Raw genomic sequence first — 22,149 nt, forward strand, 5'->3', positions numbered from 1 at the left:
GGCCCATCCGGGTCGCCGGGCGCACCGCACATCCTTTGCCCCGCTGGCCAGCTCCAGACTGGTTTTTCTGGTTCAGCCTCCCTCCCAGGGACGCGCTGGGGGATCCGATGACGTCGCTGGCTGAGTCTCTCCTTCTTCCTCCCTCCCTCTCCTCGCCTCTCCCCCGCCCGCCCTCGCCGCGCACTCCTCCTAGTAACTTCTGTTCGGGGAGGCGCTGCCAGGAATAACCCGGTGCGTCCACAGCCCCGAGGGGAGGCAGCCGCTGCGGCTCCCGCACGCCGACAAACTGCGGCCCGGGCCCCGCGGCTCCAGCCCCAGCCTGGCGGCCCCAGCCCCAGCCCCGGCCCCCCCGGCTCTGGCTCCATCTCCTTACAGTGTCCGAAAATAAATAAATATATAAATAAAGGCAAGAGGAGCCTGGGCTGGCGGTGGGGATCGCCTCCCTCCCTCCTCCCTCCCTCCGCGCCCGCCCTCCCTCTGTCCTTAAGGAAATGCTACCAGACACCCCCCACCAGACACGCTCAGCCTGGGTGAGGAGCGGCCGCAGCAGCAAGAACAAGGGCATCAGGGGGCTTTCCTCCCCTCCTCCTCTCCCTCCTCTTCCTCCTCCTGCGCAGCGGTGACTTTACAGGTGAGCGGCCGTCGCGGCTGCGAGGATCCCCCCCCACCGCCCGCCGCGTCGCGCCCTCCTTTGGCCGCTGTCACCCGGACTGCCGGGAGCTGACAGCCGCCCGAGGGGCTCGCGGCCGGGAGACTGGCGGCCGGCGGGAGGCGGGCTGGAGGTGAGGGGGTGGAGAGCTGGAGAGCGGGGCGCCGCCGTGCGCTGTCTCTCCCCGGTGGAGGAGGGTCTCCGCAAAAAGAAAAAGAAAAAGAAAAAGAAAGAGAAAAAAAAAAAAAGAGAGAGAGAGAGAGACATCTTCGGTGACTGTGGCACAAGTATTTGCCAAGTTGAGTCTTGGACATTGAAGCTTGCCGGGGAGCCCGAGCAACTTGAAAGGTCTCCTGGCTGGGTAGCAGCCTCCCTCCGCGCCTCGACTCTTGGGTACTGGGTGCAGCCCGGGGGTGCGTGGAGGGCGCACCGGGCGCTGGCAGAGCAGAGCGGCGGGAATCTAGGTCCCTCCTCGGCTCGGTAAGTGGCCTCGGCGCTGTGTTTTTCCTGCCTGCTCCCGAGATCGAGCTTGTTTCACTTTACCCTGAAAATCGCCGTCGCCCAACTCCATCTCCCCCTCCGCCGGCGCGCGACCCCGGCCGCTTTCCCCGGTGGCCCGGGGGTGAGGGTCGGAGGGGGCGGGGATGGGGGGGGGAGAGACCTCGGCGAGGAGGGTCGGGCGCGTTGGGAAATGCGGGGAATACCCTGGCCGAGGATCTATGCAGATGAGGGGAGGCTGCTTTGCGTAATGTCCTGGGGGGAGGGGCCGCGCGGGAGCGCTGGAGGCAGGAATGTGCCTGGTTACTAATGAGGGACGTGCACCGGCGCGCACCGCCGGCCACCGCTGCGGCTGCCGCGGCCGGCGGCCCGTTGTCAGGTAGCGGGGGAGGGGGCGCGCCGAGCGCGGGGCCGGGGGCGGCGCGGGCAGGCGGGCAGGCGGGCGGGCGGGCGGGCGGGCGGGCGGACGGCAAGGGCCGGGCCGCCGGCCTGCGGCCGAGCGAGCGCAGCGGAGGCACTGGCTGTGGGCATTTCGGTGGTGATCCTTTCTCCTCCCGAGCGAGGAAGGAAGGAAGGAGAGAAGGAAGGAAGGAAGCGAAGAAGGAGGGGACTGTCTCCATGGAAGGTTCAGGAGGAGGCGTCCTCGCCTTGCGGGTGCACCGGCCGCAGAGCGGCTCCAGCCGCCGCCGGCTGGCCCCGGGCGCGTGGAGACGGGTGGGGGCGGATTGCATGTTTATTTGTGCTTCTGGTTGGGGGATCGGGAAGAAACATGTGTGTTTGGGTTGTGCACCGTGAGGAGCTGGGTCTGCGCCTTTATGTCTGTTCCCTGAAGTGGGTGGAACGTTGGCCCGTTCCGGGAATGTTCCATGACGTGGTGCAGCCACAGGAAGGGGGTTAACGAGGGGCTCTCTGCCGCGGCGGCTCTGCTGGCTGCTATCAAAGCAGATGTGCTGCTGTTGCCGCACCTCTCACCTCCCTTCACCCCCAGCCCCCCTCCTTTCCATTCTGTGCGTCTGGTACTGGTAGGGCTAAGACAGGAAAACAGCTCTGTGTGTGTGTGTGTGTGTGTGTGTGTGTGTGTGTGTGTGTGTGTGTGTGTGTTGGAGGGTGATGTGCGTGTGTGGTGTCTGTCGTATTTGGTGGGGGGACGACTCCAGATCTGCCCTGCCATCCCAGCTGTTATCACAGATCCGTGCGCTTTATACGCATGTGCCTCCCGCGTCCTGTCCCTCTTACATAACATATCCAGTGCAGCAGAGGACGGGAGCAAATGCGACCCCAACCCCCCAGGCTCACCCTGTGTGGGGGCTAGAAGGTCTCAAAGGGTCTCTGGGTGTTGTGCTTTAGGGATGCGTCTCCCAGTGGGGACGAGACCGAGGGGAAAGAGGTTTTCTTTTAGTGGTTCATCACTCGCCTACTTGAAAGCATCTAAGTGCAAAGGACTGCAGGAACTAGTCCTCCGAATGCGAAAGCTTTTGACTTGCGTCGCCAAGGGAAAGTGGGCGCTCTCACCTCAGAAATGCAAAGAAGAGAGAGGGTCTGTAATAAAGACGCATGGAGGAGACCCGCAGTAATGTGCTTGGGCTAGGGGCAGAAAGGGCTAGCATGGAGGTGACCAGAGGAATCTCTTGATAATAGGTTACACTGGAAACCCCAGGACACCTGTAATGGCTTAGAATTCACACAGGAAGCTGTGTGTGCAACTGACATTGCAAAACCCTTATGCTCTGCACAGTTATTTGGGTCCAAAATGAACACAGAGAGGCTTGCTTCCGGGACTTTCATTATAATAGAAAAACTGAACTGATTTTTTTTCCTCCTTCCTTTTCTGCCATTTTAAAAATAACTCAATTTATTTAAAAACTGTATTGGTACTTTCTTCCACTCCCAAAGCTAGACATCAGTAATTCACAGGAGGACTTTTTTTTTTTTTTTTTAAGCCAACTCAGAACCCTGGTCAAGGGCTATTGATTTCTTTCTCTTTAGCACAGCTGTTTCTTTTGCGTGAATAATCAAACCCAGAAATTACTTGAAATATTAATGAGATTCATACTAATTAAATTTGCAGTGATCTGTCCTCCTGAAAAGGCCATGGAACTTTATTAGACATATTTCCTCTACTGATACAGTGATACTATTTGTCCTTGGGCAAACCAAGTTGTTTTAAATATATGCATGTCTTAGTATGTGCAAATAGGTGTTAGGATTTGTGAATGCCTCTTTGCTTATATGTCTTATAGGCATGCCAAGGTAAAATTTTTACAAATTATCCAAGAGGATTGTATAATGAGCATGCTGGGTTTGAGTTTTAGGATGTAGGCCCAGAAGTTTATCAAAAGAAGAATGCTTTGCATGTGAGTAAGGTGGAAATCATTTTTTTATTGCTAAGAGAAAATTCTGAGGGAGCCTTGAAGGTGTCATGGTGACAGATTAGAAATGCATTTTTATTCTGAGAGGGAGGGAGTTGCCGATATCCTCATAATAACAGTGTACTTACTTCAAGTGCCATAATCTCTTGGACCACTAGGCTTGAAACTGGCACTGTAGTTCTCATGTGCAGAAAAACACAATTATCACAATGCTGCATTTTTTGAAAATTGAGATCTTTGATTGCTTTGAGAATAGATGGGGTATCACACAGGATTGCTTATTGGCATCTGTAGTGTGTTTTGGTGATTGAATTTTACCAGATTGACTTTATTAGCAGCAACTTATTGTATATGAAGTTGCTTAAGATTAAATCGATGAAAACTGGGGACTGTTGGAGGGAGTGGTAATATATTAAAGCTATTTCATATTTGGAATTTAGCTTATATTATAACTGGCTATATCCTTGTGGGGGTTGTTGGGCTAAATAGTATTAAAGTAGACATTTCTGTAAGACATCACATATGAAGAATTTCTTATGGGTAACATATCACATAAGGAGATGGTCCTGTTTGGCTACATTGAAAGATTACCCAGCCGAATCGTTGGATTGATGGGCTCCTTTTCTATGCAGCGTGCTTACAAATGTTCTTGTTACTATGAAACAAAACAGAAGACAACATGCACGCAGGCGTGCCTTGGAGAATAGTGGCGCGTGTGTCAGCTTGCACTTTTGGCACTGTGACATTATTCAGAAATCAGGTTGAGTGTCTTATGCTTATTCCAGTAAAATGATAAATTTATTTTATACTTCGCCAGTTTTTTTTTTTTTTCTTAACGTGGGAAGGACTTCACTTCAGCCACAACAACAAATACGTCGCTGTTGGTGTTTCTTTTTAGTTCTTGACTGAGTACCACACGGGAAAAGATGGGTTGAAAATCTTTAGGTATGGTGAAAGCGTAATTCAATATTAGATGTGAAATAATGGAAACTTCACATCTAATGAAGTTAGGTGTGGTGACTATTGTAATAAGAGGGAAATGGCTCAGACCATCCAGAGACATGGCTGTGGGTCAGGCTGCTACTCTCCGACTGGTTAAAAATACATTGACCACATTTTAGTTCACATCCACCCAGGGAGAGCCTTCCGTTAGGCTGGTCCTTTCCATCAGTCCTGTAGGTGGAGAAGTAGTTCTAGGGTATGCCTCCACTTGAACATGGCAGTGGTAGACTTCTTGCTTATGAAGTTTCCTGTGAATTCACTGTGAGTTCATGTTTTGGCTAAACCTTGGCATGTAAGGGTTGTGACTTTAAGAACGACATCAGAGCGGAGCACAGGAAGTGTGCTAACTCATCTTAGTGAGTTCAGGTTTCATACGGAGCTTCCAACCATCCAGGGTGAGTGGGTTTGCCTGAATCACTGAAAGTCTTCAATACTACCAAGCAAATACTTACGTGGGGGGGGGGTCTGTGCCGTGAAACTATGGGTGGACATTGAGTATTGAAAAAATAGGGAGGTTTTATGATGGCACAGTTGTACTTGTTTGAAGGAAAATGTTTGAGAAATGGTACTCTTTTTCTTATTTGTTCCTGATATTACCATGGAGCAGTGCTCTCTTTGTGCTAGTTATGGTAAAACTTGGAAGAAAGAGTTTGGAAATCAGTACTTGCAAAAGGTGTCAGACACTTAGGTCATTTGGAAAAAAAAAATATTTTAGCACTTAATTATTGTGGCCTAACTCCAAAACTTCACAGAAGGAGGATGTGTTTCTTGCCCCATGCAACTTAGGCTTTTCTGAGATGAGCCCACGTTAAAGCAACATGGGCCTTTACTGGCTACATGGTTGCATTAGGACAGAACGAGAATTGATATTTCATCTACTTTGGTCTGGACCAAAGATGCGCTAATCTTATACATTCGCATGATTCGTCATTTGAGGTTACCAACTATGACAAATGATCTATTGTCTAAGTTAATATGTAGGTTTGGATTTATCTAGTAGCTTAATCAAAGGGAGACCACTTAGACAAGGAGAGGAAAATATAAAAATGACACTCCTGTCCTGAGAGTGAATCTGGACAGGAAGCAGGAGGAGTCTCATTACTTTTGGGTCAAAGGATGGTTGACTTCGGGAATAATCAGGCCCACCCTTTTCCTTCCTTCCTTCCTTCCTTCCTTCCTTCCTTCCTTCCTTCCTTCCTTCCTTCCTTCCTTCCTTCCTTCCTCCCTTCCTTCCTTCCTTCCTTCCTTCCTTTTTTTTTTTTTTTAACTTGCCACTCATAATCTTTTCAGAATGCCATGACAAATGTCCTGCCATCACAATGGATACTCCAGTCATTCAATCAGTATTTTCAATGGTTCGGCTTTTATGCGGGTTAAGGATGTAATAATGGATCAAATGAGAAATGGAGTTGATGGACAGACACTGGTCACATGGTCCATTGATCTGTGTAATACTGTGTTTGTTTGCTATGGAACATGCATAAAGGAGTTTATGTCACCCTGGTCTGGGAGCAAAGAGTCAAGTACAGAAAAGTGGCTGGGAAGGTGTTGAAAGAACAGTGTCATTTTCTTGAGGTTGGGAGATGTACATGTGTCCAGGTGCTGGAAGCAAGCCGGTGGGGCTGGAGGGCTGATAACAAGAAAGAAGTGATAACAAGATAAGGCCAGACCAGGAGGGTGAGCCCTGGGAGGCAGGTTGATCGCATGAGTGATTGCCCAACCAGGTGTAAATGGGGCCTGCTCTTAGCAAATCAGGCCCTCCGATGCCCTTTCTATTGGCCCTGTTAGAGGATGGTTGTTGGAAAGTGAATTTCCTAGGGCTGGATCAAGAGATGTCACAGATGTAACCTTCATAGTGCTTCTTTATCTATTGGTTCTGGCCCTTTGGGAGTTTTTAATGGCACTGGAGGAGCTGACTTCAGTTTGTACTAGTATTTGTAGTCATAAGGAATTTAAATTTTGAACATTATTTATTTGAGGGCCCTAGTAAACTGAATTGGCCTGTATCATCGATCCAATTGATGAACATTCAGAGAGTGTGTTTTCTTCTTCTTGTTGTTGTTTCAAACAAGGACTTTGTGTGAAGTAACCAATTAGTCTTTGAAGCCCTGCATGGGCTCCATCTATTATTTCTCAACAACCAGTGAAGGGTGAAACTTACAATTCTGTGGAGAATTTATCTACGTGACTGCAAATATCAGGATTTAATTTCATACAATTAGGAGTCAGTGTCACATGTTGAAGGGAAAGAACCAGAAGCAAAGGCTTCTGAAGATAGCTTTCCTTTCCCTTTTCACTTGTATCATATTGTGAATGTACTCGCAGTCGTATTCTTTCTATAATGTTGAAAATATAAGTGGCAGTCCACGCTTGGACTCTGTAGACAAGATTTACCACCAGACAACAGGACAGTCAGTCAGTTATCTCTAACTTTTACAATCTGGGGAAGATGTATGGTTTATCTTAAGCCTCATTATAAAACAGAAGTAAAACTCCCAAGTCAAAGCAGAGTAGAATGGAAGCTTCCTGCTCCCTAAACTGGAAAGAACTGAAGGTCTTCACAGGAAAGAGGATTTGCCACTGGAAGCTTTGAATAAAATAAGTGAAGTGGTGTGTGTGTGGCTGGGGATAGAGCGGCAGTACCAGGGAGGGAGTCAGGGGAGCTTGGGAGGATAGCTGATTGTAGATCCTCTGGGACCTTAGAAGTCTGGAGGAACCTGGGCTACACCTGAGAGTTGAGACAGAGCAGCATTGCTATGAAGGGAGTGTTTTGGAAAGGTTATTAAGGTCTTGTTGGCAAGGAGTTGCTCAGATCATCCTAACACTCAGTATGGAGGCCGACTCTGTTGTGTGATAATGAGACTTCTTTCATCTCTATGCTATTGCTACCTTAACATGCAGTAAATAAAGTGATTAAAATATCTTATTAAACACAGCTATTTCAGGTTTTAACAGCAATTTTAGTGAAGGATGACACCGTTATTTTAAGTTACTCTACAAACTTTCGCCCTAGAAAATATTCATAATGATGTGGTGAAAACTGATCATCCACACCAGTGTGTCAAAGTGATCATAGTTAAAAGTCACTGGGCATTTATACTGCAGGGTGGAAATATACAAGGAATGAATTGGTGATTCCTGGGAAAGTGATTAGAAAGTGGTTTTTAAGTGGTATCCATTGCATCTAAGTCATGACAGCATTGGACAGTGAGTGGAGAGTTGGAAATGCAAAGTTTCATTTGACAAAGGTTTGTTTGGTGGTTTCGTTTTCTCTGAAAAGAAAGAAGATCATGAGATATCTTATTTGCCTGTGGCAGATGCACTTATGTCAGAAGTCCAGCAAAAACCTGGGACTTTGGTAACTAGGCTTTGGGTAAATTTGGACACACCCTCATTTGTAATAAACTTAAGGTTCTGTAAGTATGCATACCCTCCCTCAAGCATAAAAACATGATAGAAAATCATACGTGTTCAGTGAGAGAAAATACTGATAGTTACAAAATAACACCATGAATTCTTATCTTAGATGGATGCAGAGAACATTTATTTTAAAATTGAGATTCTGTCTAATTCCATAGAAGGAAGATTACTGGAAAGGTAATTTAAATTGTAAGTAGCTTTTGTACTCCAAAATGGGAGACTCATTTGAAACTATGCTTTATTTCTTTTGGAAGCCAGACAACTAGTTTAATAGTGTACACATGAAACGCTAATTTGCCTTGTTAATTGGATGCAATTAAATTGAGATTATTTTATACTTCTTAATTGTCTGAAAATTACATGTGTTGCCATGCCTGTGTCGTGGGAGGCTAGAGCCAGGGAAGGTATATCGAGAGTGCAGTGGGAAGGGCCAAAGGCTTGGCTTGGTCTTTGCAGAGAACTTTTTGTGACAGTCTGGAAGCTAGTCATCCAAGCTGCCTGGACTTCATTTGGAAACAAAAGAGATGGGGACAGATGGCTTTTAGAACCTCTTTCATCCTGTAGTCTATCAGCCTAAAATTCTGCTTCGTTCTTACAGGGGATGCAGTGTCGTTTTATTCTGTAATTATGGTATTACCCGAATGAACAAAACACTTAAAAAAATGGCATAGGGCCAATTTGGGAAATCCGTTAAGAGGAAGGAATTGGAGGTTTAAAGAGCCCTGGTCCTATGACCCTGGCAGGCACCGCTTCCCACTTGGGAACTCACTACTGCCCTGAGATTTGGTGTTATTATCTCTGTGTTTACAAGTAAACTGAGTTGTTACTGAAGGAGGATTTGAACTCAAGGCTCTATGCCAATTCATGGTGTGTAATTGTTCAGGTTAAGAACCTTTCAAAAATTAAAAAAGAAATAAAGGCCAACCAACCATTTTTTACCCCTCAGTATAGGTTTCCCTCAGCAGTCTGTGGGAGTTAAGTGAGTATTCTAGGTGTCAGGAGCCTAGATTTGAAATCAGAACAGGGTGAATTCCAGCCGGTGCAGGGAGTGTTGAAAACTCACTCAACAGCCCTGAGGCTATGAAAGGAGGGAACATCTGTCGGAGGGCCATTGTGAAACTTTTGTGGGGATATGTGCTCTGGTCTCTGCAAGCTCTGAGTGAATGTGGAGTACTCGGCAGCTATGATTATTTTTAAGGGATTGCACCAGAATAAGAACACAAAGGAACTCAAGTTGTGTGACAGTAAAATATTCCTGAACTGTTTTCAAATGGTCCGTTAAACTCTTGATTGAAACGGTTTGGAAAACAATGTCAGAATGTACGAGGCTTCAACAGTTAACAAGAGGAAACGCCAATTAAGATCTTGGATATTCCTCATTCAGCTCAGCCAGGGTGCTGCACCCGTGAAGTGAAGTGAACTCTCTGGTGTGGGAAGGTTTCTGTCTAAAAATAGACTTTGGTGTCTGAATTACCCAACTTGAACTTTTGCCTACGTCTCAATAGCTAGAGAAGCAGTGTTCACCCCTGAGGCCTTGGGCCTACTCATGGGGCAGTTTTGGGGACTGCTGATTTTCAAATGTTTTCCTTACTCATTCAGTGAAGATTCATAATCTGGGAAAGGGGGTGGTCTAGACACTGAGGCATGCCAGTGCCCCGGTAAACAAAATGGTAAAAAGAGAAGTACTGATCCTCAGTGAGTTTGCGTTCTAGTAGACAAATGTAGAACTGTTCTGGCAAATTTAGTTACTATGTTTTATTTTTTCCAAGGTGCTCAATAATCCCTACTTATATAATGAATGCCTTAGCCCAAAAAGGATTTAAAGAAACACTGGAGATTACTTAAATCACTATTGAAATATCTCACTGATTTAAACTTGTGCATTTATGCACACATGTATATAAACATATAAATAAATAGTACAGCACTATTTATTTTTAAAACTTTTTCAGGGTTAAGGGTACAGTGCAACATGCACCCAAGCCAGGCTTTCATTCCTAGTACTGCAAAAAGAAAATTAAAAAAAAAAAAAAAGGAATTTAAATAGTTTTTAATACTCAGTGTTATCAGGATTTAACATGGTAATGAATGAGACACCTTTTTTTTTTTGCAAATGATGTATGTATGTCATTGCTTTTTAATGTATTTGTGAGTTTGCTGACATAAAGATTATGTTTGGAATTAATATCTTAATGCTATTTAAGTGAATAAAGTTTCTAGTAGATTAGAATGGCTCCCACTTCCACCAAAGTGTTTTGACCACCGTGTGTGACAGTGGGCACATGGTACATATTGGCCGGATCTCCAGAAGCATGCATTGAAGACTAGGAAAGACATGTTATCTCTCTGCAAGGTGGCATATGCATCCAGCCAGGTGAAGGAGCCCTAAATGGATCCAAGTCCTGACTAGACTCTGTCTCAATGGCCAGTCCATCAGTGTACTTCCCACTAGCGTGTCTTGCTGTTTCCAGTTTTATTCTGTGTGCTCTAGTTACAAAGACCTCTTGAAGCCATGGTCTAAATCTCCTGTCGGTTTTCACCCACGTGCGCACATGAGCCGGAGCCCTTCTGTGGCTGAGAAGGGACTTTGTAGTTGGACAGGGGTTTGTCTGTATGAGAAGTTGGTTTTCCTTGCCCATCTTCTGTTCAAGAGACTGTAAGGATGAGAGTTGTGTGAAGGGGCTCTAGCTAAGGAAGTGCTGTTTCTTGGTGGGCCAGCTTGGATAAATATGGTGGAAAAGGAGGAGTATATTCCTTTTTTTCCACTTACCCTTGCCCCATGGAGGCCAGGCAAAATGGAGGAGGGCAGACTTGGAGTGAAACTTGACCCTGTCTTGCAAAGCTGGTGGTGAAATTCTCTGTCTTAGGTACTGGGCAATGTCCCTTGGGACGGTCCTGATGGCCAGCCCAACACTTTGTAGATAGGTCATGAGGAGTTCAGCTTCTAATTGCCCATGGAGCGATGATCAAACTTTCTGTCTTTCTTCTCTTGTTTTTTTTTTTTTTTTTTTTTTTTTTTTTTGCGCTGGTGGATGATCTCCATTCCTTTAAGCAAGGAAGAAAACCACAAGATTATAAACAATTCAGTTTATTTTCTTGTCCTCAGCCATGTGTCAACGTTTATTCTAGAAGTTTAGAACTTTTGGAATTAAATGAGGATTTCAGATGCCAGCTTTGCTTTTCTGAGGATGTGCTCATTAAACTTTACATGAGGGCTGGAGGAGCCACCAGAATGGATGACTCTAAACCCTGACCCCAGCACTTTATTGCTTGCCTCATTATTGATTTTCAAAATGACTCAGGCCAAGGGACTGTACTTCTAGCATAGGTTTTTTTTTTTTTTTTTTCATCTGTGAAGGCAAAGCTTTGCTGGTACCACTGCTCTGCCTCCTGGGAATGGAGCAGGGCAATACAAGAGAATTAGAGGGGATATTTTTAGAGTGCAAAGCAACACTAACTTTTGAGAATAATTCAGTTGCTGGAGAAAAAAAAAACAACAACAAAAAGCTCAAACCCTGAAACACAGCAATATGCTTGTGACAAGGGTTAGCAGACCCTTCTTGAGGTGACGGATTATTATTGCTGCAGTTTATTACAGAATATGTGTTTTCAGATCAGATAATGATCACAATCTCCGTAGCTTCTGATAATGTCCCCTGATGGGTTTAACTTGATATAGATCATTACCACACAAGGCTAATAAAATATCGAGCTAGTTATAGCTGTATTCAAGCAGTAAATAAATAAAAAAAAAATGAGGAAACTGAGGGGAAGAAGACGCTTCCAAAGGCAATTGTTTTTGAATGTGTAATCTGTTTACTTGTTCAAATGACCTTAGTAATATGCATGATGAACTTGGTTCCAAATTTAATCAAGTATAGCCTTTAAAATGGTCCAAGTGGCTCAGAATATTCTAAATGACCTTTAAAAAAACACACACACAGTGCTCAACAGTATTCAATATAACAGATCCTTGGATGTGAAATGTGAATGTTAGGTTTTTCTAATGGACAGACTCTAAATCTGTGAAGTTATTGAGTTTTGGCTGTGTTTGGAGGGAATTTGCTAATGTTCAAGCCTAATGAGGCCTGACAGTGGTCATCCACAGCTGGAAGAGTTTTATCCCTTAGTGGATAATCCCAGGAATTTACATCACGAAGAGACTGTCCTGGCCACCCTTTTCTCATTCTTATGGGTGATACAAGAGGGAACATTTGAAGATAAGCAGAGGACATTTCAAAACTAATAATAATTACTGTGGTTTTGAAATTGACTAAGATTATATGAGGCCATCTTAGAGCCAGAAAAACAGTCCCCCTGTGTAAGTTAACACTTTGTAATCTCCTTGAGCCAACTGGTTTGGGTTTAAGATCCTTATGGAGGTTTCCCAATATGCCACACCATTGCATAAAGGAAATGACTGTTCTTATTTGTATTTGACATGGAATTGCCCCTGGAAAATGAGATAGAAGATGGGAAAGTGATGAAGAGTAGGGTCTTTTGGAGTATGCACACAGCTTGGTGTTGTGGTCCATGGATTAGTTCCTGGTGCTTTTTCCCAGCCCGTTAGAGTTTGTGTATGAGCTCGCTGCACCTTTAGGGGCAGCAGAGCATCTCATAAGATGTTTTTGTTCTTTCACTGTGGTACATTGGGTAGTAAGTACGGCTACGGTGACTTAGTGAGCACATTCAAGTGTCTAAAATGATGCTGATTAAGGTCTTAAGTATAAGATCTGATGTGTTGAGTTTGATCTCTCAGCTGGTGACAGGGCGCTTTGCAATGTGAAGTCTCTGATATGATTCTAGGAATAGATAAGAACACTGGAGCCATCATTTACTCCCCAGCCATGGAAGAAATAAGTCAGGACCATTCACTGCCTCCTTCTGGATAGTTCTCTTCCTCAGCAGCATAGTTCTCAGCAACAATGCAGAATAAACTTACCCACTGTCTGACAGACATTCCTACAATTATTTAGATGATAATCCTGTTCACTTTGTTTACTCCCTGTTTTCCAGGCTAACTATCTCTAGTTCCTTCAACTGGATCTCATGGGACATTTTCATTTTTATTATTTTGTCAGGGATTGAGTGTTCCTGTTTGAAAATTACTCCAGTCTGTTTTTTTTTTTTTTAAATTAGACCTTAAAACCAAGTTGCTTAATTCTATTTACTCTTTAGTTCTAAAGTTTAGAAGATGACCCAATTGGTTTAGAAATGTTTTATAGAAAAGACCCAGCCATGCTAGTTGAGATTTTCTAGACAGCTTATCTAGAGCAGAGAATCATACAGTGTAAGCTGATTTTAGCAAGTATAATTATAAGGTTCCAGTATTATATGTAAGATGCATGAGAAAATAAATGCAATATAAACATGAGCTAGTAGAAAAATAGAATGTTTACCACTACTATCAAAACCTGAACAATCTAGCATGCTCTAGAAAATAACTGTGGAGAGGAAGCTATTTTAAAAAGAGAAAGGTGAAGGACCACCAGAGAGGCTGAGATGATACATTAAAAAGGTGCAAAATAACCCTTGGCGGAGGATGCGGGAGAGGTTTCTTGGAAGAAGGGGATGCTTGAGTGAGGCGTTGACTTTGACAGGTATAAACACCACAGTGCCGTGGGGTGTCAGCAGTGTGTTCAGAAAAGGCCCCTGCTTTGAAGACAGCATAGAATGCATAGGAGGAGGGTGCTGGCTGTAAAGAGAGACTGGAACACAATTTTCTTAAGAACTTGCATCCGGGCACCCGAAACCATCAGCAGTGAGAGATGTACTGAACCATAGTGAGAGTTTGATCCTCGTAATTTTATAAACACAGTTGAAATAGGTGAAAGAAATGTATTTGGAAATTTCTATGCAGGAAATTCAGTTGCATTTATAAAGAGCATGACATGTAAAGACATGAGTTCTGCATTGGCTTAATGTTATTATATACTACCTGTCTTACAAAGGGAGCTGTCTCAGAATAATGACCTCAGTCTTGAAGGTAGAGGGAAGTGAACGTGTGCCTGGTGAATCCATTGCTGTCCACTTCAGTACCATTAGGCCTACCCCTTTACACTTTCTACCTTTTGGGAATAATAATGGCATGCTTAGTTTAAATTGTTATCACTTTAACATAAAGTAAACTAATGTTTTCTGCAATGTCTTTTTCTCTACTCATTAAAAATGAAGGTACAGAATATTGAAAGTACGTCCATGCAAGTGTATTAATTGTGCAACCTCTGAATAGTACTGTGTAATATGCAGCTATTTTTGCATTTTTTAACAGCCTTGAAAAATATTCTTATTTGAACTTTCCCTTACCTATAGTGTCTACAGGAAAACTACTTTTAATTTGCCTGCCTAGATTGCTTATTAATCTATAAAGTGAATAGCCAGGAAAGTCAATATTTAAGCAGGGACCTATGTCATAGAACAAGCGAATCTATATAGAAAGGTGATAAATCAGACTTATAATAGAGTTAATGATTATATATTACTAAAATAAGAATTCTCATTTCCTGACTAGGTACTTTGATTTTGCATCTCTTAAAGATTATGGATATTATCATATTTTAGCTTTCACATTTTTAATTTTTGGAGAAATATACTTTGGGTGGGGCTAGTATAAACATAGAGTAGTGTGTGTGTGTGTGTGTGTGTGTCGTTAATTTTCAGGTTTCATTCAGCACGTGTGAGCACTATTAGAATTCAAATTTTATTAAAATTTATAAAATAAATTATAACTAACATTCACTGTTCTGAAATATTAAAAGTAGCTGGTGGCTGACAAAGGAAGTATGCTGTCACAAGTCGGAATGCTTCCTAACTGTTTCACCACTTGAAAATGACAGCTTTCTAGAGACGTAAGGTCTGAGGAGACGTTGACCGCACCTCATGCTACCATCCATGAAAGGAGAGACAAGCAGTCCTTGGATCATTTGTAATTCTTGGGACTAAGTTACAGGTGCTTTGGTCTGACTTGATACCCAGTCAACCATATATATGTATATATATATACATATACATATACATATACATATATATATACATATACATACACACACACACACATATATATATATGTACGTACACATACACAAAGAGAAAGTGTGAAATAAGTTATCCTGTAAAGTATCTTTTTATCTCTCATTCATTTGTTCGTTTTCACATAATGAAAAAGCACCATGAACCTGAAGAACTCATAGTTTAATATTATGGTCTGTGTTTTTAATGATATGTTTATTCACAAGTTGATATATTTTATTGCTGCCATACTGGTTTTATATCTTTAGCCTGTGCTAAATTTATGGCAGTATTAATTTCATTTAGCCTGTAATTAGGATTATAAAATAGGAGAATTTTTAACCATCCCCTTTGTTCTTTCAAAGTGTCATCATCAGCAATGAAATAGAAACCGGAGAGCATGAGGTTTAAATAAAATCTTCACTGAGCCTAGACAGTATTTGGGCGGTCAATGGTAGTTTGTGGTGTGTTAATTATATACCAGTGACACAATCTGAAAGAGTAAGTAAAAATATGCCCTCCTAAAGAAATGTTTAGTGTAGATGTCCTGAATAAAACAATGATTGGGATGGGGATGCACATTTAAAGGAGTTGGTGAGGAATCGCTCAGGAGAAAGGCAAACCACTGAAGGTCTTCCTGGCATTGGACACATTGGGATTTTCTTTACAATCAGGAATGCTTTGACACTGTTGGGAAATTCATAGAAGTTATTTAAAAGTTGTTCTCTCTCTCTCTCTCTCTCTCTCTCTCTCTCTCTATCTCTCTATCTCTCTATCTCTCTCTCTCTCCCCTGTCTGTCTCTCTGTCTCTGTCTCTCTCTCTCACTCTGTGTGTGTGTGTGTGTGTGTGTGTGTGTGTGTGTGTGTGTGTGTGTGTGTGTGAAGATGGCTCAGTGTTTAAGTGTACCACTACTCTTGCTGGGGACTTGGGTTCAGTTCCCACCGCCCTCATGGTGGCTCACAACTATCCATATATCCAGTTCCAGGGATCCAATACCCTTTTCTGACCTGTGTGGGTGTGGTGCAGATGAACCACTCGTACACATAAGATAAAATGAATTGACAACTTTTTTTAAGTTGTTGTGTCCGTGCTAAGGAAATGAGGCATTTGGAATGATTATTTCTTAGACCCTCCCAGGACGCACAGGAAGGCATTGCCTCCGTCCTCCCTGGAGCAGAGCAGTGGTACTATAGGGACCAGTAGTTGGGACGGGATGCTCCTTTTCAGCAGCATCGATAGGAGCAGAGCGCAGGTCTTCACAAGTCTGTTGGCCGCAGACAGAGTGCACATTTAAGTACTCAGAGCTTATTTCTTGATGACAGTATAAATATGTGTGGAGTAACTAGTTTTGTTTTTATTTTTCCCTGAGATAGGATTTCTCTGTGTAACACAGTTCTGGCTATCTTGGAACTCATTTTGTAGATCAGGCTGGCCTCGAACTCAGAGACATCCACTTGCCTCTGCCTCCTGAGTGCTGGGATTGAAGGTGTGTGCCACCACCGCCTGGCATAAATGGAATATGTTCATGCTCTGTAAATTTAGACTGATTATTCAATAAGCTAATTTTGCTCTTCAGGTGTTAAGGTTAAAAGATGAGGGATTAAAGATACATTGGCTTTGGGTCACTATAACGGCATCCTAGGTTCTTTTTGATACTATCCTAGTAAGAATTGAATATTTGACATTTATCGATTACATGTTTATGCCCCTTTGGCATAAAAAAATAGTCACCTTTTAAAAAGGAAGGTTCTTGGGTTGGATGTGCAGTCAGTAGAGTGTTTTCCTGGTGTGATCCCAGCCTGCAGTGGTGCATACCTGTAATCTTGGTATTAAAACGCTAGAGGCAGGAGGATCAGAAGTTTAAGGTTGTCTAGCTAGAAAACGTGTTCCCAGCAAAACAAACAGCAGACTTCTTTATTAAGGAATAGACCTGGATGGTGAACATTACAGAAGTATTAAAATAACACTTTCTGTATTGATCTTTCAATTTCTTCTTTCATGTTTCCCTAGCTTACAATGAAGTTTACATTTCAGTCATGTTATTATATGAGAACCTCGAAATATGTTAAAATAGATTTCTTAGGTCAGTTTTAGGTTCACATCAAATTGAGAAGACTAGAGAATTCTCATATACCTTACTTGTGTGTCTCCTGCCTCTCTCCTCCAATACTGTACCAATGAGGAAGACTTGTTACCATCCAAGGACTTACATTCAGAAATTACCATTACAGAATGTCATAGTTTACACCACGTAAAACTGTAAATATCTCCTGTTATGCCCTGTGAAACGCTGCGAAGTTGAAATATTAGAGATGGTTCAGTGCCTATAATACTGGTTCACCATGAGAACAGAAGTCATCATTTTTCTTGTAATTAACAGTCTATCTCATTAACAAACTGAAATGAAACAATTTCAGTTTTTGTTTCATAATGATTATACAATACCTTATGGTCTTATTTTTAACCACTATTAACCTTAACCCACTGACTTGGAGAATTACACAGGGTTATCATGGTTATGACTTGGGACTAGATAGAAGGCTGGAAATTGAGGATAAAGGAAGCAAAAATCAGTGGCTTAAAAACTGTAAATAGGGTGTTGTTCCTTTAAGATACTTTGGTCAAGTATTTTGTTGCTGTTATCCAGCATAAATATAAGATTGAACAGAGGAAAGTTTAAAAAAAATGAGTTATGAACATTAAGACCTTAATAGGTGAAAGTTTTTATGTTGTGCAATGGAAAACAGTGTTTCTTGTTATCTTTGACTTCATTGGAGGCATGCAGTTTGGAAATATGCATTCTCTTCTGCCATGTGACCGTTGCTTCAGGAATCCATATTGGAGATAGAAAGTGGGGCCGGAGGGGGGGATGGGAGAAGGCAGACACCTTAAGTGACTTCCACTTTGGGTGATTTAAAGAAGAAGATTCCCAGCGGAGAGAGAGGAGTCCTATCAGGGAAACTGTATTCAGGACTGAGCCAGCAAAGTGGTTCTTGGGGGGCGGGGGTGGGGAGGGCGCTGAAGATGCATGCCTCTTTCTGGGGGTAGATGAGCCCCGCAGGAGGGAGCTACTGTGGAGGGCAGGGCATCTATTGGCCTCGTCAGGGAGCGTAGACCCCACACGACCCCACACGCAGGGGATGCGGTGGGAGCCTCGGCACGCGCTCCCGCCTGCGCGCCCCCGCCCGCCCTGCCCGCAGCTGAACTTTGGCCCCGGGGCGGCCACCCGAAGGAGCTGACTGCGATGACGTCTCCGCTGCTGTCAGTGCACAACAGGAAATGCTCTCAGCCTCCCCCCTTCCTGCCGGGAGAAAGTGGGGCTCGCTGCTCCCGGCGGCCGGCAGAGACCTAGTTTCGGGGCCCACGCCGAGCAGCACCCTGGTCGCGCAAGGGCTCCGGGTGCAGGGCCTGGCTGGGGCCGCCCGGGCGGGCGGAAAGCCAGGGGGAGCACTGGCCGCGGACCGCCCAGCCTGGGGACCCCGAGCATCCGGAGGGGTCCCCGAAAGGAGGCCCCGGGTGCTGAATAATGCTGATCTCATAGGGCCTCGGCTGATTCTGTTGTAAAACCCTGACAGGAAATCTCTTTAACCCTCCTTCTAAAGGCCACCTTTTTACTTTGTTGTGGAAATACTGACATGGGCATCTAGGGCAGAGCATAAACATGAAGCCAGGCGACCCAGCAGGACACACTCCTTACCAGCAATGCATCTCAGTAGCCATTTAAGTCGTTGTTTAGGTAAAGTCAGGTTTGCTTTTTAAAATACCCACCATTTTGCAAACTCAAGGACAGCCTTGGATTTATTATCTTGAAGTTGCAGATACTTTCACTGACTTTTCACATCCCTGGTAGACCTAAAACAATTGAAAACAAGCCAAGTCAGCCTAGGCTTTTTAGTACGAAATGTTTATAATAAACATTTTGAAACTTGTATTTTATAAGCGATATTCAGTATACGATCTATAATTTCGTACCACGGATGCCTGTGTCGCACACGCTTACGAGCACGATAAAGGGAAGAGCCATCAGCTAAGCAGGCATTGTGATAATTTCCGTGGTTGACTCATGAATAGGCTTTGTAATGGTAGATTGTTCTTCTGGCCACACAGCCAAAATGCCAAAGTTCACTATGAGGTCTGCCGAGGTTTCTTGTATCAAACACTTGACAAGAGTTTTAGTTAGATGAAAATACTGTGTAGTAGTTTCTAGTGAACTTGAAAATCTTGTGGAACACAAACACTATTTACTCTTTATGTGAAACTACTTGTGAAGCTTGCCACTGACCTATGCTTGTGTCCCCACATGATTATTCCATGTGTGTAACATAGGATGTCATTAGCCTTGGGGAACTGTCAACTGATTTATGCAGGGAGGAACTTTAAGGCTCTCTGAGTAGACTTTTGAATAAGACCTGTGGATTTTGAAATTATGTCTTTTTGGGGGGCAGGCAGCTATTTTTCTTTTGAACTTTGACAGAACATAGAAGCCTAGTGAACTGAACTTGGAACTTAAAAAACCAGGGGAGCTGTAGATGAGGGGAGCTGACTTCATTGTGTAGACATCATTAATTACTACATGCTAGCACTCTTTATCAAACTCAGAGCCTAGGCAAGTTAGGCAAGCTCCCTATCACTGAGCTACACCCATGATACACTTTTAATTGGTAAACAGATTCAAGAGCAAACAAGAGGATGAGAATCAAAATATCTTATGGAATGGAAGAGTATTATGCTAGTGAAAGATTCATTTTGGGGGGTGACCTTCTTGTCTTTGTCCTCCATGTGAAATTAGGCAGAAGGTACACTGGATATCATGAAAACTACTTAAGTACATGTCAGTTTCATCCTTGAGGTCACATTATATTCGAGTTTACTCTACTGTTTGTTCTCCATGACTTCACTGCTTCTAAATCCAGCTTATCATTTATAACATTAGCATTATGAAAGTATTTATTTAGTAGTAGATTTATAAGGATCAATTACTCCAGATTTGTATTAGCAATAATCCCCAGGTTTTTTTTTTTTTTTAAATGCAACGTCTTGTTGGAGGTGCTAAGTAGGATCCCAGACATATTAATTGAATTTCATAATCGCCAGGAGATTAGCATGCTGTTGTATAAAAATCATTGTGTGAGGAGTACTTTCTGGATGGCACCAAATTTGAATTTTTATAGCATTAATCCAAACTCGACACTTGATCTATTTGTGTGGCTCAAACACACGTGCTTTGCTTCATATATGGATTAGATGCACCTAGTTTGAAGGGTATACTCTGTATGCTGTAGAGAGATCATGGGTCTTCATGGAGCGACCCTACAGATCTCATGAGAGCAGGAGAAAATGTCTTTACAACTCTGAGCTCAGACGTCGGCTTCCTGGAGGGAAATCTTCAAATAAATTTAATCCTGCAGTAGAACTTACAATTATAATTTGAGATGTTCTTAAAAGTCTTATTTAAGGATGTTTTAAGTGATGTATTTAAACACCTTCATTTATTTATACAAAGAATTTGCTGTCTACTGTCTACTTTTCCCTGTGAACTGTGCAATCAAGGGCTGAGTTTGCCCTGTTCCTTCCTGTATATCCAGTGCCTAGAACCCCACCGCCTCACCCCGAGTTCTGGCTCCGTGCACAGGTGCTGGATGGAGGGAGCGATTGGAGGAAAATGTCCCGGTCATCTCTCAGATTTCAGATGTGTTTCACATGCCTGGCCAGCTTCCAGCATTCTCTTTGTCTAGTGCTTTAAATTCAGCAACAATGAGACAATACTTGAAGCTTCAGAAAAATGAAACGCCAGCACAATAGGTGCGCGGTAAATGTTTATTAAATCGAAGTGTTGAAAGACACAGGACGCTTGGCAACTGTGCAGGCCGGGTGCTCTAGTTGCTGCTGTTTTCGCCGTTTACAAATGCTTTCCATCGAATGAGAGTCATTTTTATCACATCACATTGCCCTATTGATTTACAAAAGAAGACATTTCAGGGGGGCAGCGCGCGTGGGAGGGGGTAGGGGTGGGGCGCGAGTGGCAAGCAGTCCACTTGAACCAGGATAATTTTCACTAGTACTTAAACCTTAGGCCCTACATAACAGTGTGAGATCCGAAGCGCACTTAAGCGATTTAACATGAGCACAGTGGTGGTGGCGCACGCCTTTAATCCCAACACTCGGGAGGCAGAGGCAGAGGCAGGGGGATCTCTGTGAGTTTGAGACCAAGCCTGGCCTACAGCGTGAGTTCCAGGACAGCCAGCACTGTTTCGCAGAGAAACCCTGTCTCGAAAAACTGAAAAAAAAAAGTTTAAACGTAATGCATATTTGACTTTTCATCTCTAACATGATTGCTGATATTGCATTTAAGTTTTTCTGGAAATCAGGATAATGGATTATGTCGCAAGCTGTACTTCCAGTGCCCAGTAAAGTGCTTAACAGGGTAGGTTTCTTCTGTGTACCATCTGTACAACCACAGTGGACCCCAGGATCAAAATGGCCCTGGGTTTTGTCTTGGCTTAATACATTATGTAGCTAATCTTGATGTTCCATCAGTACCTGTGACAAAATGAATGTCTGGCCCATAAGTCAGACATGTAAATGTCAATCCCGGTTTTGATCGTGACATTTCGCTCCTTCTGCTTTGCTGAGGTGCTGTGGAACAGAAATGAGGAATCTGTGTTTAAAGCTCCTCAGTGTCAGTGTAGTTGAAGTTGAACATACACAATCTTTTTTTGTTGTTGTTGTTTTTTGTTTCCTTCTTTTTCTGGAGACAGGGTTTCTCTGTGTAGCCCTGGAACTCTCTCTGTAGACCAGGCTGGCCTAGAACTCACAGAGCGCTGTCTGTCTTTGCCTTCTGAGTGCTGTGATTAAAGGCGTGCGCCATGCCGCCGCCGCCGCCGCCGCCACCACCACCACCACCGCTTGGTAACAAGCACAGTGTTTGAGAGGAAATCCTTGTGTGAGGGGCTCATGACAGTTTCTTGGTTGGTGGCAGCTGCAGAGTGCAGGAGAGTAGCAGCAGGAATGGACATAGTCTGCACTAACTTCCTCTTCCTTCATATTAACTTGTTGCCTTTCCTATCCTCAGCTATCATTTTATAATTTTATAATGGTTGCTAAGTCATAAAACAGTTCTCCCTACTGGTGATGCTGATCATTGAGACTCATCAACCCGTCGGCAATGAGTTATTGATTTGTTGCTAGGAGCATGTTACGTA

General features: G+C 43.6%; 1 protein-coding gene across 9 annotated transcripts in view; it reads left to right on the forward strand.

The window, feature by feature from the left end:
* The first annotated feature begins 214 nt into the window (after positions 1–214).
* Positions 215–22,149, forward strand: part of Hivep2 (HIVEP zinc finger 2) — a 192,674-nt gene continuing 170,739 nt past the window's right edge. For 3 of the 9 annotated variants that reach the window (XM_028861455.2, XM_037200461.1, XM_028861463.2), the window contains exon 1: positions 640–1,129. The gene's annotated coding sequence lies outside the window, so the exon portion shown is untranslated. The other 6 variants (XM_028861440.2, XM_028861471.2, XM_028861448.2 and 3 more) reach the window with 5 other exon arrangements.

This window comes from Peromyscus leucopus, chromosome 8a (assembly GCF_004664715.2).
Source record: "Peromyscus leucopus breed LL Stock chromosome 8a, UCI_PerLeu_2.1, whole genome shotgun sequence".
Taxonomy (NCBI): domain Eukaryota; kingdom Metazoa; phylum Chordata; class Mammalia; order Rodentia; family Cricetidae; genus Peromyscus; species Peromyscus leucopus.